This window comes from Arvicola amphibius, chromosome 2 (genome assembly GCF_903992535.2).
Source record: "Arvicola amphibius chromosome 2, mArvAmp1.2, whole genome shotgun sequence".
Lineage (NCBI taxonomy): Eukaryota > Metazoa > Chordata > Mammalia > Rodentia > Cricetidae > Arvicola > Arvicola amphibius.
Window position 1 is genome coordinate 174,415,518 of NC_052048.2, and position 18,981 is coordinate 174,434,498.

Consider the following 18,981-nt stretch of genomic DNA (forward strand, 5'->3'; position numbering starts at 1 on the left):
TCTAAAGAACACTTCCTGGAATTTCTCAATGTTTACATCACATCAACATAAATATAGGAGCCTCAACAAAATGTGAAAGAGTTTTCCCTGGGGTTAGAGAGATGACCTAGAAGTTAAGAATACTTGTATTTCATGAGGAGTACCAAGGGTCAATTCCCAATACCTATATGGTAGAGTATGACTATCCATAATTCCAGATACAGGAGATACAACATACTTCACTGACTTCCATGGGCACCAGGAACACATATTATCTGGTACACAGACATCCATGCAAGCAAATCATGTACGCACATAGAATATAATAAACATATATTTAAGAAAACAAAATATCTCCTCCTTTCAGATGTCAGATATCATCTGAAACACATACAGCATTTCTCCAAAGAGTACTTGATGGTAGGTGTTAAATGTCAAGTTAGCACCGTCTAGAATCACTGACATCAGATTCTCACTGAGGAACCATCTAGATCAGAGCACTCCTTTGATATATCTATAGAATATTGTCTTCATATTGTTAATTGATGTTGGTAGAATCAGCCTACTACAGATGGCACCATTACCTAGACAGGGAACCCTGGACCCTGTAGAGACAGGGCTGTACACAAGTAGAATACTTGCATGCATTTTCTCTTGATTATTCATTGTGGATATGACTAGCTGATCCACGTTTATGCATTGACTTATACAAAATGATTGATTACAATCTGGAAAGAAACATGTCTCAGCAAGACTAAATTTAATTCTAGCACCTCCCGAAATTGTGTGTGCATGTGTGTGTGTGGGGGGGGGGTATAGTAAAGGAAGTTTGAAAACTCTGCAGTTTACCTGATTATTGAACAAATGTAGATCTGGTTTTCCTCTCTGGATATTAATTTATTTTCTAGAAAATCACACTTAGGGCTTGAATAGGAGTAACCCCATAAATTCATGTCTTTGAATGCTTTACCCATAAGGAGTGACACTATTAGAAGGTGTGGCCTTGTTGAAGGAAGTGTGTCACTGCAGTAATATTGTGTGTGGGGGGGGAAGCTTTGAGGTCTCATATATGCTCAAGTTATACAGTACATGCGGCCTCTCCTTCTGCTGCCTGTGGATCCAGATGTAGGACTCTCAACTCCTTCTCCAGCACCATGTCTGCTTGCATGCTTCCATGCTTCTTGTCATGATAACTAAACCTCTAAAACCATAAGCCAGCCCCCAATTGAATAGGTGAATTTAATAGTTTCCTTTACAAGTGTTGCCATGGTCATGATGTCTATTCACCACAATAGAAACCCTAACTAAGACAGGGTGTTATTTAATAAAATAATATATCTTTGTTTAAAATATACACACAAAATACTTACCATACAACTTTAAATTTACAAAGGCACTAACAGAACCTTCTTCCAGGTATATGTGACAAGAAAGATAATCCATAGACAACAGAACAAACCAGTGAGTTTTGGGAGTGATGAATAGATAGTGGTATTCTACCCGATGTCCAGGGAAAGATTACTGTAATTTTATTTTGAAGTAGGAACAGCAATTTTTTTTTCAAATTTAACTTATTTGTTGATATTGAGAGCTACCTGCCTGAATAACATTTTCTTAATGTGATGGGTCACTAAGCAAAGGAAAGGTCTGTGTTAGCTCACACTAAACTATATAAGTTCATCAAGAGATGCTGACAGTAATATGGCGTTAATAATTATCTCTTTCTATTCTTAGCTCTTTATCCTGCCTCCTCCCCTAACACTCCCATAACCAAGGAAGCAGAGTTGTTTTTTTCTTCACATCCTCTGATGGCCTGCTATATCATCTGCTTCAAAAAAATAAAACAGTCAGATGCACTGAACTGGATGTGAGCACTCTCTGGAAAAGACATAGAGAAGAAGCCCAGGTACACGAATATGATATCTTTTCCTAGGAGTTATAACAAACTTCTCTTCATTCAGAGTAGATCAGCTGCACGCATCCAAGATCTCCTAAAAGTAGGTCATGACTTAGAATCCTAAAGGAAGAAAGGAGGTATTCTAGTTCTCTGTGATCATCTTCAATCTTTTTCTCTCAAAAGCTACTTGAATATAGACCTCCATAGACACCCACATCTCACCTGGTACTTTTTAACCTTTTAGCGACTAAGGCTATATTTCTTCTGAGAAATAAGAAACATAGCAACTTTATGATAACCCCCCTTCATTTCTCATACCATAAGCACTGGACAGTACTGCCCTCTCAAATCAACTTTAGCCGTTTTTCATATTAATACACACACAAAATACAAATCATTTAATTGTCATAATTAATAGTCTTCAATCTTCTTGGTCTTTTGCCTAAGATCAAATGAAAAATAGATAATCTCTTTTTAAATTGTTTCTATGCTTTTTAATTAAAATAGAATTATGTGCCTTCCCCTAATACCTTTCTTCCCTACGGCCTATCCCCGAGTTACCCTCTCTCAAACCCCTCTAATGACCCCCACACTCGAATTGATACATTCTTTTCTTTGATTATATTTGTTACACATTTATAAATGTGTGAATGTATAGTAATATTCTATTTATGCTTTAATAAATAAAGCTTACCTGAAGATCAGAGAGTAAAATTAGGCCACTAGAGGCCAGGCAGTGGTATCATATACCTTTAAACCCAGCAATAAAGGGGAATATAAAATAGGAGGAGACAGAGGCTCAGGGTACAATCTGCAGCTGACCAGCCTTGGGAGAATTAAGACTTATTTTTCCACAACAGGAAAAATAAGTATTCTTTATGCTTGAGTGAAATTCTGGATTCTGCAATTTAAATAATCATGTTAAATTTTCTCTCTGGGAAAAATCACTGTCCTGGGTATTGTTAACCTATCAGTAGGTCAGAGATGTCACTGTGATTTCAATAGGGAAGACCCAGATGTCTTTCATCAGAATTATTTGCTGATTTTCATTACACCCTCTTTGGGATTAGGATGCATGTTTGTGAAATGGAGTGTCAAATCAAAGACTAAAAGTGCAGCACTATAGATAAAGACTATCAGCATACTATTGGTCTGGTTCATTAAAAAGCTCAGAGTCCTTAACTTTGAACTATTGGTAATGGTGGTTAGAAGTTATAGAAAAAGATTGTATGATCAAATGACGAGTAGAATATAAACTTTGTTAAGAGCTGAAAAGATTTTTTTTTAGATTGTAATGAATTAAAATAAGAGCTTTTTTTTCATTCCAAAGGAAGAAAAACATAATTTGGAGAGTGATCAAAGTAGACACTCAAAGTTGATCTTTGGCTTCCACACACACATTCATTCATGAACACATCCACATAGGCACATAGAGCACACACACACACACACACACACACACACACACACACACACACACACACACACGTAAAACTTCAAAGAACTTGAAGGCTGACTATATGAAAAATCAGATGACTATTCTGGGAAGAAAACTACGTGAAGCCAAAAAATGTTTGGTAGCTTGGCATAAGTAGAAGGGATCCAGGCACAATTCATGAAGATACCAAGAAAGCTTTTTACTGATTTTAGATGGCCTTCCTATCACAGCCTCGGCTAACTTGATGGGTTTATTTGAGCAACTGGGCTCATCCAGTACGTTGTTGACAGGAAGTTTGAGAGTGGACATCTTTCTCTTGTTCCTCATGTTTCAGACAAGCTTTAGCCTCAAATCATTTAGGAGATTGTCAGCTGCCAGCCTTTCAGTGTGGCTCTCATAGGGTCTATGCAAATGACTTCTATGCAGGTTTTGTGTGTGCGTGTGTGTGTGTGTGTGTTTGTATAAAAGTGGTGTTTCATTTTGTCAAAAGCTTTTTATCTCTCTCGAGATGATCTTGTGATTTTTTTTCTTCAATTCTTATCCCCCTTTTGTTTGCGGTACTAGGGGTCTACTACAGACCATATCCACAGCTCAAGCCTTTATTTTGTTTATAAAGTTGAGCACCCTAATTACATTTGCATCTTAAAGCACTTTTAAATCTTAAATGTATTTCACATTTGGTTACATGAACCGTTTTTATATACTGTTGAATTTGGACTGGTAGTAGCCATGTCCAAAGGAAACCCCCCTCCCCCAAATTCTGGAGCCCTGCTTCCCTTTACCAAAGAAGCCATTCGTTTCCTTATCTCTCTGAAGGGACAAATGGCTGTCTGTGGCACCTGTTAGTGTACTAAGGTGCAGGCTGGCCTCCAGGCTCACTCAGCACCTGTGCCTGGTTTCAGCTTTTCTCACTCCTCTTTGCTCTACACATCTCCAACTCCTGTGCTCCCCTCTCCCATCTTCTTGTTCGCACAGCTTCCTTATAATCCTGCCATTTGTTCATGCATGTGCGCTCTCTCTTGCCTTCCTCCTCTTGGTCCTCTCCTTTGTCTTCCTCTCTTGATCCTCCCTCCCATGCCCCTCGCTATTGGTCTCCTTTGCTCACTCTCTCTGTATTCTTCTCTCATTATCCTCATTATCCTCCCCGTTTGTGTGTTTGGGGATGAAATTCACTGCCTCTTTCCATACCCTGTAGGTGTATGTGCAGATACACACTTGTAAATACAGAAGTCAGGAGCTGAGGAAGAAAGAAAAATTCTATGGTTCTGGCCATAGCCATGAGCAACATGACATCAAAGCCACGAGACGTTAGTACATAGAGAGACCATGCCTCATAAAACCTAACATGTCACCGACAATCATTAAGAATGAGGTTTTTTTTTTTTTTTTTTTTTTTTTTTACATCAAAAGACAGATTGCCAGAACATCTATCCTGCATGGACACCCTGCATCTTTGAAGTCACCAGGCACAATATGGGAGGACAAAAAAAAACTGAGATTCACAAATTCAGATAAACATATAGCTAATAACTAAAAAACACTTAGAGAATCATGAAAATAAAATTATTTTCATATTACGAAAAACAGTATTGATTTTTTTCTATAAATAGAAAAAAAAGAGACAGACATAAAACTAACAAAGCAAGAAGACATCTAACACAAACACACACACACACACACACACACAAAACCACAAGTTTTGAAGAAAAAGTCTACAGGATACAGGAAACTTTAAATAAGCACTGAGGAAGCCAGCCTTGCTAATAAGAATAGTAAGGAAGGAATCATAAAATATCTTTGTTTTTATTGTTCCTGAACCCTGGTTGTAGGCATCAAAGAAAACCAGGATTCTGCATACAAAGTTCCAAGAAAATAAAAGATTCATGGAAGAGAAACGGGCATTCTCTGTTGGTATGGGAGTTATGTAGATTCTATGGATGAGTGTAAGTAATTATGAGATTATAATTTATTTTAGAAATGTAAACATCTACATACAGGGGTCAAAGGGCCAGCTTGGCAGTTAAATGAACTGGCTGCTCTTCCAGAGGCTATGGGTTTGATTTCCAGCACCCACATGTTGACTTGCAATCGTCTATAACTCTAGTTCTAAAGGAACTATTCTCCTTTATTGGAAGCATACTCATCCAAGGTTCACAGACATTTATGAAAACAAAATGTTCATACACTCAAAAACATGCACAAATAAATCATTTTTTTAATGTAAATATAAAACATGCAACAAAAAGCATATATTTTTAGACAATTCAAATAATAAAACTGCCATCTACACTGCATATAAAAATTTTACATTTAATTTATTTTATGTATGTGTGTGAGTGTATTTACATATAGCATCTGTATGAAGTACCTATAGCAATCAGAAGGCAGCCCTGCGTTCTCTGGAACTGGCTTTATAGATATCTGTGAGCTAACACATGGGTGCTGGGAACTGAACCCAGATTCTCTGCAGTTATAACAAGTGTTTCAAATAAGAGATTCAGACCTAGGGTATGGTATTAGTATTTTGAGTATAGAGGTGGATCTGCTCCACCTGGTCAGAAAATTCAAGTCTATTCCTTATATCACGTTGAGGAAGTCTGTTGTCTCCCCCTCCCCTTTTGGAGTAAATTATATAAGCACTTGGAAAATAAAGGATGCGCGATTCAGGATTCACTGAAATTCCCTCCCAGTGCTGTTCTATGTTTCTTTTCTGTCTCTTATTTCTCTCATATATTTGTTTCTTTTGCTTAATGACTCTAATCCTCATGTTTCTACCCTGGAATATATGAATTTCATTGATGCTGGTCTTCAATAAAATAAATAATCCCGGATCAGCAAATCAAAAGATGAGAAAGATACACAAGCCACCACCAGCACTGGCAGCACCAGCAGAGCTGTAGTGACAAAATAACAGGAATCCACAGTGCTCATTGGCATCTCTCAACATCAGTGCTCATCAGTATCTCTCAACATCAGTGCTCATCGGCATCTCTCAACATCAGGGGTCTCAAACCCCCAGCAAAAATGAGAGAGATTAAAAGAATGAATGTGAAAACAAAATCATCCTTTTGCTGCATCCAAGCAATACATCTTCACATGAAGGTAGACATCACCTCAGGGTAAAATAATTGAAAAAGATATTCCATGCAAATGTACCTAAAGGGCAAGCTGTTGTAGCCATTTTAATATATGACAAAACAGAGTTAAAAGTAAAACTCATCAGAAGAGAAAGGGAATGACATTGCACACACAGCAAAGGAAATATCCATTAAGAAGGCATTGCAATTCTCAACATGCATGCACCAAATACAGTAGCAACCAAGTTGATAAAAGAAACACTGCTACAGTTTAAATCACATTTTGACACTCACACCCTGATATTGAGAGTCCTTAATATCCCACTCTCACCAACAGACAGTTTATCTAGACAAAAATGAAACAGAGAACTGCTGGAGCTGACATCACAAGTCAAATGGACCCTCAGATAACTACAAAACACACCACCCACAGCCATGCCTCAAAAAACTCCAGATTTTCAAAGCCATTGGCTGAAGGAGGTTCACCAGCACCTCCCCATTTTGTTTAAACAGGAGAGTTCCAAACCCAATAAAAAAACTATATATAATAAGAACAGATATCAGACTGTAAGTATGACAAACATGAATGGCTATTGACCTGTAACACTTAATGCCTGACTTAAAGACAAAGACTTTATATTATAATATTAAACAGTCTTTAAACAACTGTGAAGCAATTGAGGACAATGACCTCAATATGTAAACAATGTACACATATCTTGATCAAAAGTAGAAATGTGTAATGCAATATAATAAATATATCTTTTTTGTATATTGCATCAATATACAAAATGTCTTAAACAGAGGTAGAAACGTATATGCATACACTCTGACAAAATAACTAGCAATACAGTGACTCCTAATGACTGGGTAGAAGTTCCATCCCAACCTCCCCTCCCCTGGGAGTTGCCTCAGTCTAGACTCCACCTCCAAGAAAGCACACCAATGATGATCCCTCCCCAGAGATGCTCAAGACCACTCCCACAGGCAATTTGAATCATATCCCAAAGAATAAGCATGTGGTCTTCTTGGTCTCCCTACAATGGTTCCACCCCCTCCCCTTCTACTCTAAACTGTATAGGTATTCCACCCATATGTTTCTGCTCTATCTTACAATATCTACTGATCTAGTTCTTAATAGGAGCACGTGTGCTTGCCTGGCTTCAGCAACCTACTCCAGAATTTTTACGTTGGACAGCTAACAGTTTCCTGGGAAAAGTTTTGTCTGTCTGTTAATATATATGTATAAATAAAGTGGCCACAGTGTGTTTATTTTATGTCTCTGTGTATATATGTGCTTGTTTTAAAATATGTAAAACTCATAACTCCAAATTACAACAGCTCTGGAAAAATGCAAACATGTGGATAGCCACCATTTTTGGTTGAGGTCAAAGTAAAAATCTCAACGCCATCTTTAGTAAGAGTACCCACGTGTTCTGGCCCTACCAAAGAGAAATTCTGCCTCCAATATACATTAGCTTACTAAGATATTCCTTTTAATCCTCTTTCCTTTACTAACATTGGTAATCTGTAACTGATTGGGTAAACTATATGTCCAAATTTTACTTATATGTCTAATTTGAATATACCTAACAGGTAATGGTACCCTGTTTCTCAAGTGCCTTTACAGATCTGAGAGTATGGCATTTAACAAAAGAATGTCTTATGACACAGAGACATGCCAGCTCCTGCAGCGTCCTATAGCTCCTCCAAGAAGACGGATGGTTGTGGAAAACCTTCTACCTGGAGGCTTGCCTTTGGATATGGCAACGACACCCACACAGCAAAAAGCTGCCTTCCACCTCGTCAGCTTCCTGGACACCACACTGGGGGATCGATTATCTCATTCTGCCAAGACAAGTAGCCTGAACCTGAACCCCCACAGGAAAATCTTCAGTCCTCCTGGTCTCATCAACTAATGGCAAATACAGCTTCTAAGACTGTTGTTAGTCAAAGACTACGGAGAGATTTGGGGTTGCCTGTGTAACTGAAAAAAAAAGCTATCTCACTTCTGCTTATTTATGTATCCCCTCTCAGATCTGTCGGATGGTATTTGATGACTTAAGGTACTATTCGTGCTTCATTTGTTAAGTTTCCTGCTAAAAATACAGACAAGTATGCTTCTTTCACAGGCTTCATAGTCCAGGATTAACAGGTTTCAGGTGTATCTTTAGAGGTTTAGAGTTTCCAATTTCCTTTATCTGGTCTGATAAAAACTAACAGTCTCCAGAGCCCATTTTAACCCCACCTTTCTTCAAGCATATTTTACAGGTTACTCCTGTGATCTGGGCCAAGACTATCTTATAGAAGGCTCTCCCGATAATGCCAACACCTATACCAGCTCCTCAGACTTCATCATTGGTACTACCTCGCCTGGCTCAAATGGACACCTATCCAACAACAAAAATCTGGTTTTAAAAGGCATATCTGCTCTCAAGTCTCACTTATTCATGAGTGCCTCTAATATACAACCAGGACAGTTTTCTGTCTTATTTTTTTCTGACAGTTAACTACCCTTTCCATGGCTAGGCCCATTTATAGTGCCAGTAATAACAATCTATTTTTTCTCCTAAAAATCTGCCTTCTCATCTTCCTCAAGGAACAGATGCCTGAGGTCTCCAAGATGACAGTTAACTTGATGCCTCTTCACCCACATTTCCCACTGAGCATGAGTCCACCAACCCCCAACTCTCTCCTCCCCCACCCCCGTCATTCCATATCCCCAGGAAGCAGCCAGACTTGAGACAGCATCCCTATTCCCAGAGTCTGGGATGTTTGGGTAGAAACATCACCCCACCCTCTGGCATTCATATACCCAAAGAGTCTGAGATGTTTGGATGGAAGCATTACCCCAGCCCCTGGCATTCATATACCTGAAAAGTCTGGAATGTTTGGGTTAAAGCTTTACCCCAGACCCTGGTATCCATATACCCAAAGAGTCTGGAATGTTTGGGTTAAGGCTTCACCTTAGCCCCTGACATCCATATTTCCAAAGAGTCTGGAATATTTAGGTGGAAGTTCTATCCTAAGCCCCCTCCCCTGGGATTTGCCTCAGTCTAGACTCCACCTCCAAGAAAGCTCACTAAATGAAGACCTCCTCTCCCCAGGGATGCTCAAGATCACTCGCAGAGAGTATTCAAATCATATCCCAGAGAATAAACACAAGGTCTTCCTGATCTTCATTTTCCTTCTCTGTGGTTTTCCTGGTCTTCCTTCCCCATCTCCTCTCTGAGGGCCTAGAAGACCAACCAGGAGTGCTGACATCCACTAAACCTGAACTTTTTCTAATTCGGTTTGATTTGGTCTGATTTGGATTATTGTGTCAGCGGAGAGGTTTATTGGGCTGCAAAAACTTTTCAATGACATTCTGCTAGACAGACTCACACACATTTTAGTTTCTAAGCTCATGTATGAGTGCCTTGCTCATTCCTTGTCACAAAAAAAAAAAGTTTCATCCTGTAGAAGATGGGAGCAAGTAAGAGATGTGCATGGAGTGAGAGGACTTGGAACACTGAGGACTAAACAGGATGTCTCTATGAAATCCCTCCCTCAGGTTTCAAGGAACCCTTGTAGAAGAGGATTTCAGAAAGAGTGTGTGAGCCAGAGGTAATGGAGGACACCCAGAAAATATGTATTTCTAAACACAACATGTTCCAGGTATATATATATATATATATATATATATATATATATATATATATATAGTCACAGTTGGCACTTATAAGGGTCAACACTGGTGAAGTCCTAGGGCTGAAAGGGGAAGTGGACAAATGCCTCCGTCCCTAACCAGATGCTATTTCCAATTGATAAACTACTTGAAAATGAAACATAGCCCAAATCGTTTTATAAGGCTACAATTACCCTGACACCCCACCACACAAAGACATTATTAAAGAAGAGAATTATAGACCAATCTCATTCATAAACATTGACGAAAAATACTCATTAAAATACTGGCAAACTGAATACAAGAATACATCAGAAAAATTATCCACCACAACCTAGTAGGCTTCATCCCAGAGATGCAGGGATGGTTCAACCTACAAAATTCTGTCAATATAATCCACTGTATAAGCAAACAGGAATAAAAAACCACTTGATCATCTCAGTAGATGCTGAAAAATCCTTCAACAAAATTCAACATCCCTTCATGATAAAGGTCTTGAAGAGAGCAGGGATACAAGGAACATACCTGAACATAATAAAGGCAATATACAGCAAGCCAACAGCCAACATCAAAGTAAATGGAGAGAAACTCAAAGCAATCCCAAAGGAACCAGAAACAAGACAAGGTTACCCACTCTCTCCATATCTATTCAATATAGTACTTGAGGTTCTAGCTAGAGCAATAAGACAACAAAAGGAAATCAAGGGAACACAAATTTGAAAAGAACTAGAACTCTTACTATATGTTCATGATATGATAGTTTACATAGTGATCCCAAAAATTTTACCAAGAGACTCCTACAACTCTTAAACACCTTTAGTAATGTAGCAGGATACAAGATTAACTCAAAAAAATCAGTAGCCCTCCTTAATAAAGATGATAAATGGTCTGAGAAAGAAATCACAAAAATATCACCCTTCATAATAGCCACAAATAACAGAAACTCTGGGACACCTTTATGACAAGAACTTTAAATCTCTAAAGAAAGGAAAAAGATACCATAAAATAGAAAGATCACCCATGCTCTTGGGTAGCAAGAATTAACACAGTAAAAATGGCAATCTTACCAGAAGAAATTTACAGAGTTAATGTAATGCCCAGAAAAATTCTTCAAAGTCTTCTAAAGAACAACACTCAACTTCATATGGAAAAGCAATGAACCCAGGATAGCCAAAAGAATCCTGTACCATAAAGGAACTTCTGGACTCAGCATAGTCCCTGACTTTAAACCAGAGCTACGGTAATAAAAACAGCCTGGTATTGGTATAAAAATAGACAAGAAGGCCAATGAAATCAAATCAAAGACCTGGGTATCAATCCATATACCTAAAAACACCTGATCCTTGACAAAGAAGCAAAAAATTTTTTAAAAAGAAAACATATTCAACAAATGATGCCGGCATGAAGAAGGATGCAAATAGATCCATATCTATTGTCATGCACAAAACCCAAGTCCAAATGGATCAAGGACCTCAACAAAGAAAAACAACCACACTGAAACTCGTAGAAAAGAAAGTGGAAAGTACACTTGAACACATTGGCACAGGAGACTGCTTTTTAAATATAACCCCAATAGCACAAATACTGAGAGCAACAATTAATAAACGGGACCTCCTGAAACTGAAAAGCTTCTGTAAAGCAAAGGACATGGTTAACAAGACAAAATGGCAGTACAGACTTAAACAGAGAATTCTCAACAGACAGATCGGAAATGATTGAAAGACACTTAAGGAAATATTCAGGATACTTAGCCATCAGAGAAATGAATATCAAAAGATCTTTGAGATTCCACCTTTTACCTGGCAGTATGGCCAAGATAATAAAGAACACTGCTGGAGAGGATATGGGGTAAAGGGAACACTCCTCCACTGCTGGTGGGAGTGTAAACTGGTACAGCTGTTTTAGAAATCAGTGTGGCAGTTTCTCAGAAAATTGGGAAACAACCTACCTCAAGACCTAAGAATATCACTTTTGGCTCTAGACATACCCAAAGGATGCTCAATAATACAGCAAGGACATGTCCTCAACTATGTTCATAGTAGTATTATTTGTAATAGCCAGAATCTGAAAACAACCTAAATGCCCCTCAACCAAAGAACTGGTAAAGAAAATGTGGTACATTTACACAAGGAAGTACTACAGGGGAAAAAATAATGATGTATTGAAATGTTTAGGCAAATGGATGGATCTGGAAAACATCATATTGAGTGAGGTAACCCCAACACAGAAAGACAAATATAATATGTACTTACACATAAGTACATTTTAAGCATAAAACAATGAAAAACTAGCCTACAATTCATGACCCCAAAGAACCTAGACAATAAAGAGGACCATAAGACAGACATACATGAATCCAAAATACATGGGAAGAAGAAAAAGACAAAATCTCCAGACTAAATTGGGAGCATGGGGATCATGACAGAGGGTAGAAAAAGGGAGGAAAGAAGGTGAGCAGAGAAGAATACCTAACTCAATAAAAAATAAAAAATAAAAGAAATTATATATTTATGGAAATAAATAAATAAATAAATAAATAAATATTGGATTTTAATTTTCTCCAGGGGAATATTACTGGGGAATCAAACTACTCTTAGAGGTAGGTTGCTTTCCCAGGACAAGATGGCCAACAGAAAATGAACTCAATGGCATCTATGGAGGTTTCTTGTCACATATTGTGGTGTTAGACTTTTATTTATCTTTTTTTTGCTTTTATTTTATTTTTACCCTACAGGTTCTTTGCATACATATCATAGCTTCTAGTTTTATGTTTTTATGGGATCCCTATTTCTGCAAATGAATGGTCTCTGTGTCTATATCTGTTCCTTTTGCCTTTTCTTGGACTCTTTTATTTGTCATGTACTATTATTATATGTTTTTATTTGTTTTATTTTATTTTATCTTATTATTATCCTTTAGAATCAGTTTGTTTTTTAATGAGCTATAAAACTGAAGGGAATCTGGATGGGAGGAGAGGTGAGGAGCATTGGGAGGAATAGAAAGGGGGTAAACATAATCAGGATATATTATACAAAAAAATCTATTTTCAATAAAAGAAAAACATGGTAATGTATAACTAATCAACATAGAAATGAGAAAGAAGTTATAAATACAGGTACAAAATTAGATTTTGAAATTAAATGTGCAAATTATGCATAACTTCATGCCTTCAACTATATGCATCTAGGAAATGCATAATTGCTTAGGATTCCAAGGATAAGGGGTGAATCTGAAGTACTCCAGAGTGGAAAACAGAATGAAAGTATACTGACATTGTTCTTAGAGCACGAAGAGAATCCACAGAAAGGATTTGTCCCATTATCACTTCTTGCCCTTTGAGAAATGTGCACCAATGTTTATTGTGGATTTTGTCCTTCTATCTGTAGGGAATAATAGTTTCAAATGGGCAGAATTCCTTTTGGAATTCAAGCTCCAAGTGCTCAGAAACAGACTGGCTACAGGACTTTTCCTGGCTCCTTCCTCTAACACTCTCTAGCCTCTTGCCATTATTTTAATGGAAGAAAACCATGAAGTCTATCCTTCTTTTGAGTACTGAAGGCACGAATTACTCTGACAATGCAGAGCTTTCACTGACCCCCTTTTTCTAATCCATCTCTGGAGAGCTAGATATTTATTGTTTGGTCTATTAAGTTTGATTAATCCTAAAGTGATATGAGTTGGAAAGATTTAAGTGAAGCTTTATTGGAAAAGGCAGTGAGTACAAAATAAGTATCCACACCCAACTCTGCCCAAAGGACTCATAACTCCATTTGTGTTCTGGACTGTGATGGATTACATCTTTTATAACTTAGTTACAAATCTACTGCACCTTCTCTTTCCTTAGATGTCTTGATCCTCGAATCCTAGGACTAACAACAGGACCATTTCTAAGTCACTCTATACAGAACTATCTCTCACTGTATGAGATCCCTATGTCGAAGAACAGAGCCTCTAGAACATACAGATGGATGTCTGAAATTGAAACTATCCTGGCCTCTGAAGAGGAAACCCTCAGACCTACAGCTTTAGACTGTGTAACTGTCTGATGTTGCGCTAGACACTAACAGCAAACACTGCCTGGATAGTATTGATGTAAAAAAATTTTTCAGAATAAAAATTTCAACCAAATATATGGTGACTTTTTTGAGGCATCACACCTCGCCACAGTGAAACCACACCTTCATATGAGGAAAAGATATATAGTATACTCTTCCAAAAAATGGCACTATGACTCTCATGTTGGAATTGCAATCATTAATGCATTGCCATCTTGTTTCAAGACAAGAAAAACTATTGCAAGTGGTTAAAAAGAATACCCAGGGATCACACCTAAAATGTCATGGGTGCCATGTACCAACAAGTGAGAGGTACAGAATAATTTTCCTACTGTTCAGGTTATAGGGAACACCTAAATGTTATATACCCTTGTACAATATATTATATGCTCCATGTTGTGAAAGAGGGTTTAGTCATTCTACAGTCTGAAGGCTGTAACCCCTTATCTAACTTTAGCAATAAAGGGTACTCTTGAAACACCTAGACAGATGTCAAGATTCTCATTAGTAACACAAAGTGGCCACATGTAAGAGAAGGAAAGAAGAGCTTTCTGTAGTTTTCAGTGTGGAATTCTTCTGAGAGTTTCCCGCAAGAGTTCAGCCAGATATCAGAACCGTTTTCTTCAAATTATTCTTAAAGACATTCCAGTTACAAGGCTTGTGACCTATGAATCAAGATATTTTCAAAGACAATTCTAAAGACTACAAAGTAATCATAACTCTCAAAGCATTTAAATATGGGAGAGTAAGCTCAACTATCTTCTCAGATTTCTCTCCTTTTCATAGCATCTGGTTGGTTTCATCTATATGTTGGCAGCATGTCGTTCTTTTCATTCAACACAAGCTTCTCAATATGCTGTTCAAGGCTTAAATGGTATGACCCATTGGTAATCCGATTAAATGTTCCCTTTCTCTGTATCCATGTTGGGTCTAGAGTAACACTGTAGTTTACTCCTCCAATCATCAAAGCGCTCACAAATGGCATTGATATTTGTGGAGACATTGACCAGAATATACTAGATTTTCTCAAACTTCACCTGACTCTTTTTCTCTTTGCTCACTTGTAGATCTGTTTAGAAATTCCTACTCCACAAAGGGCCAGTTGATATCTCCAGCGTCTTCTCTCTGCCCCCACCTAGTAGACTTGTAGAAATCTTGTGTTCATGAATGCTTCCTCTCTAACTTTCAAAGTGGCTATGTTATTACTTCTTAGTATCCATCAAGGAAGGTAATAGAATTGGGCCTTCTATACTCCCCTCTGTTAAAATTGGCCCAAATACCCTGACATTTAAACCATCATAATCTTAATTATAAATCCTCCTTAATCCTTGTCCCTGTACATGTTATCTCTTGGCTTGGTCTTTTGTGGTTCAGGTTCTGATTCTGGTCACCTTCTGCTTTCAACTTTAAAGGATGTTTTAATGCTATGTCTGAGAGCATAAGAGCCATAGGTTGTCACAACTGAGCTCTTTGCTTCCAGTGATGTTGTTCTTTAGCTCATGTTAAACCTCTGTCTCACCAAAGTCTACACCTTCAACACTGTTCATTTTCAAACAACAAATTCTGTACAGCAGTCTTACATCAGTTTGCTGTTTGAGATGAAGCAGTATTTATTATATAATAATTTCCTTTAAGCCAGTCTATTCTCCTTGTAAAAAATATATAAAATGCTGTAGGTGATTCACCACTGAAGAGTCCATATCCACATTTGTATGTGTATTATTTTCTTGAACTTGTCTTTTAAAAGCCCACACTTAACATATCCGGGATGTGCCTTACTCTATTTGAGTACCTCTCTTTCTCTTATCCTACATGTCTAAGCCTATCCTTAAACATTTTTATTAAATTTCCCCACTCAAAAAATAAACTATTATGCTGAGAGGCTTCAATAATATGAACACTGTGTTCCAGGGGTTAGAAGTTAATACACAAAGGTGGTGGGCATTACTTATTTCTCATCAAAATGATGACAAAGTATCCACCACTGTACAGGAACTGAGGGAAATTCAGACACAGATATTTTCTAATAAAAATATTTGTAAATGTTACAAGTATTTGAAAGTTGGGGCTAAGTGTGACTATTTTTCACTCTAGTAGGATGTGTGCTTTTCTAATAAGGAAGATGCAAATATTGAATGTTATTCATGTTTTCCTAGATAATAAACAAATAAAACTAGCTATTACCTAGTAACCTACATGCCGCCATTACAACTATTCTATACATGATAGTTTCAACATTTTAGTTACCTTATATTTAAAGGATCTGTATGTTCCTTGATTTTTGTGGTAATTACCAACATCAAAAGAATATTTAGTCAAGTTTTCACTGAAGGCATTTTCAGTGAAGGTTCTGTATTTTGGCTAAATAGCTAACCTAATAAAATTTGTGATTTGTATAAAGAGAGTTATCATATTTAATATGATAATTTGATATGATATGATATTTGATATGTAAAATAGCTCTAATTTCACAAGTTAATTTACAAACAAAATTGTAGGTGGCAATCTGATCAGGAACTGGCATGGTATCTAAATGGCACTTAGCCGAACTGTGGTCTTAGGTGTAGGGTAAAGAAGTACAAACATAAGTTATTCTATTGGTAAAAATGACAAAGTCAGTTCTAGATATTGTAACACTAATGTTTTGGTTTTCAGAAAAATTGAGACCAAATGAAATTTTTAATTGCCACAGAGAAAACAATGAGTATTCTTTATTTTAATATTATGGAATGAGTTGTTTTAAACCTTATACCTTTCTGATGGAAAGGGTCATCTGTCTATGTGTTACTTTTATTGGTTAATAAAGAAACTGTCTTGGCCCTTTGATAGTATAGAAAATTAGGTAGGCGAAATAAACAAAACAGAATGCTGGGAAGAAGGCAGTGAGGCAGAGGCCTCACACAGATGCCATAGGTCTCCTCTCCGAGATGGACACAGGCTAAGATCCTTCCTGGTAAGACACCGCATCGTGGTGCTACACAGATTACTAAATATGGGTTAAAACAAGATATAAAAATTAGCCAATAAGAGGCTAAAACTAATGGGCCAGACAGAGTTTAAAAGAATACAGTTTCCATGTAACTATTTTGGGGCAAAGCTAGCCGTGCAAAAGCCGGGTGGCAGGAAACAGCCCGCAGCTCCTTCTACACTTTTCCTCATTTTGTTATATAAAGATTTCATCAAGAAATCTTTAAAGTATAGTAACTTATGAAGGAAAAATAACAAGCAAAGATAGGCATTTTAACAGAAAAAGGGATTATGGCAGAGAAAGTCCAACATGTACATACATTCCATTGTCTAGAACTGATTCTGATGAATGCATGGTTACTCATGAAATAGTCTCACTAGATATGGTGTGCAAATTTGGACTAATTTCTCAACTAATACAATGTAAAAATGATGAATGTCAAAAAATTAAGTATAGTATTTATTGTAAGAAACCAAGAATATGTGAACTTTCTGTATAAACTCTCACAATTTTGCTGCCTGTCCATTTGTGGCAATCAGATAGAAACAACAGAAGTCCCTTATTAGCCACATGGAGTTACCACTTACCCTGAGGCTATTCAGTGAAAGAAGATATATATATGATTCATTTATTTATTATGCAAAGTGTTCAGCTTGCATATAAGCCTGCAGGCCAGTAGAGGGTACCAGATCTCTTTATAGATGGTTGTGAGTCACCATGTGGTTGCTGGGAATTGAACTCGGGACCTCAGGAGAGCAACCAGTGCTTTTAATCTCTGAGCTATCACTCAAGCCTAAGAGAGGATACATTATATATTCAGAGCATGCATCTTAAATTGCTTCTCTATATTTATCAGACAAATGGTTAGTCAGCCCCTCTGACTAATGGGGGGTGACTGATCAGGATGAAGATTTATTTCTAATGCTGTGACAGAAAAAATGAAGTTATAACATGCTCATATGTACTAAGGCGATCAACCTTGCTCACACCATTACCATGTTCTAACAAAGTGTCTTGTCTATCAAACATAACCGCAAGCCATTAAATCCAATCTTAGGTTCAGTGACCTCAGTTGCTGATTATAGAGGGTACTAAACTTTATTTCTCTTTAAATTTTCCTTTTTTTTGTCTTTAGCAATAGTATTTATTTTTTAATTAAAAATTTTATTAATAATTTCCACCTTCCCTCCTCCCATCTCCCTCCCCCCACTGTTCCTCCCCCTCCCTCTCCAGTCCAAAGAGCAATCAGGGTTCCCTGCCCTGTGGGAAGTCCAAGGTCCTCCCCCTCTCCATCCATATCTAGGAAGGTGAGCATCCAAACATACTAGGCTCCCACAAAGCCAGTATATGCAGTAGGATCAAAACCCAGTGCCATTGTCCTTGGCTTCTCAGTCATCCCTCGTTATCCTTCACATTCAGAGAGTCCGGTTTTATCACATGCTCCTCCATCAGTCCCAGTCCAGCTGGCCTTGGTGAGCTCCCATTAGATCAGCCCCACTGCCTCAGTGGGTGGGCGCACCCCTCGCAGTCCTGACTTTCCTGCTCATGTTCTCCCTCCCTCTGCTCCTCATTTGGACCTTGGGAGCTCAGTCCAGTGCTCCAATGTGGGTCTCTGTCTCTATCTCCATCCACCACCAGATGAAGGTTTTATGGTGGTATGTAAGATATTCATCAGTATGGCTGTAGGATCGGGCCATTTCAGGCTCTCTTTCCTCAGCTGTCCAAGGAACTAGCTGGAGACATCTCCTTGGACACCTGGGAACCCCTCTAGAGTCAAGTTATGTAGGCTACAGGACCGAAGGGAGTTTATAGGAAAAACAAGTTTATATCACTAGGAACCTCTGGAAAGAAGCAGTTTTGTCAAAAACAAAGCTCTGTGCTTACACCTGCTTTATGTCTT

At 37.8% G+C, this 18,981-nt stretch overlaps 1 protein-coding gene across 1 annotated transcript in view; it reads right to left on the reverse strand.

The window, feature by feature from the left end:
* The window catches only part of Grm8 (glutamate metabotropic receptor 8), an 817,026-nt gene that overhangs the window by 9,291 nt on the left and 788,754 nt on the right, over positions 1-18,981 (reverse strand). The window lies entirely within an intron of this gene.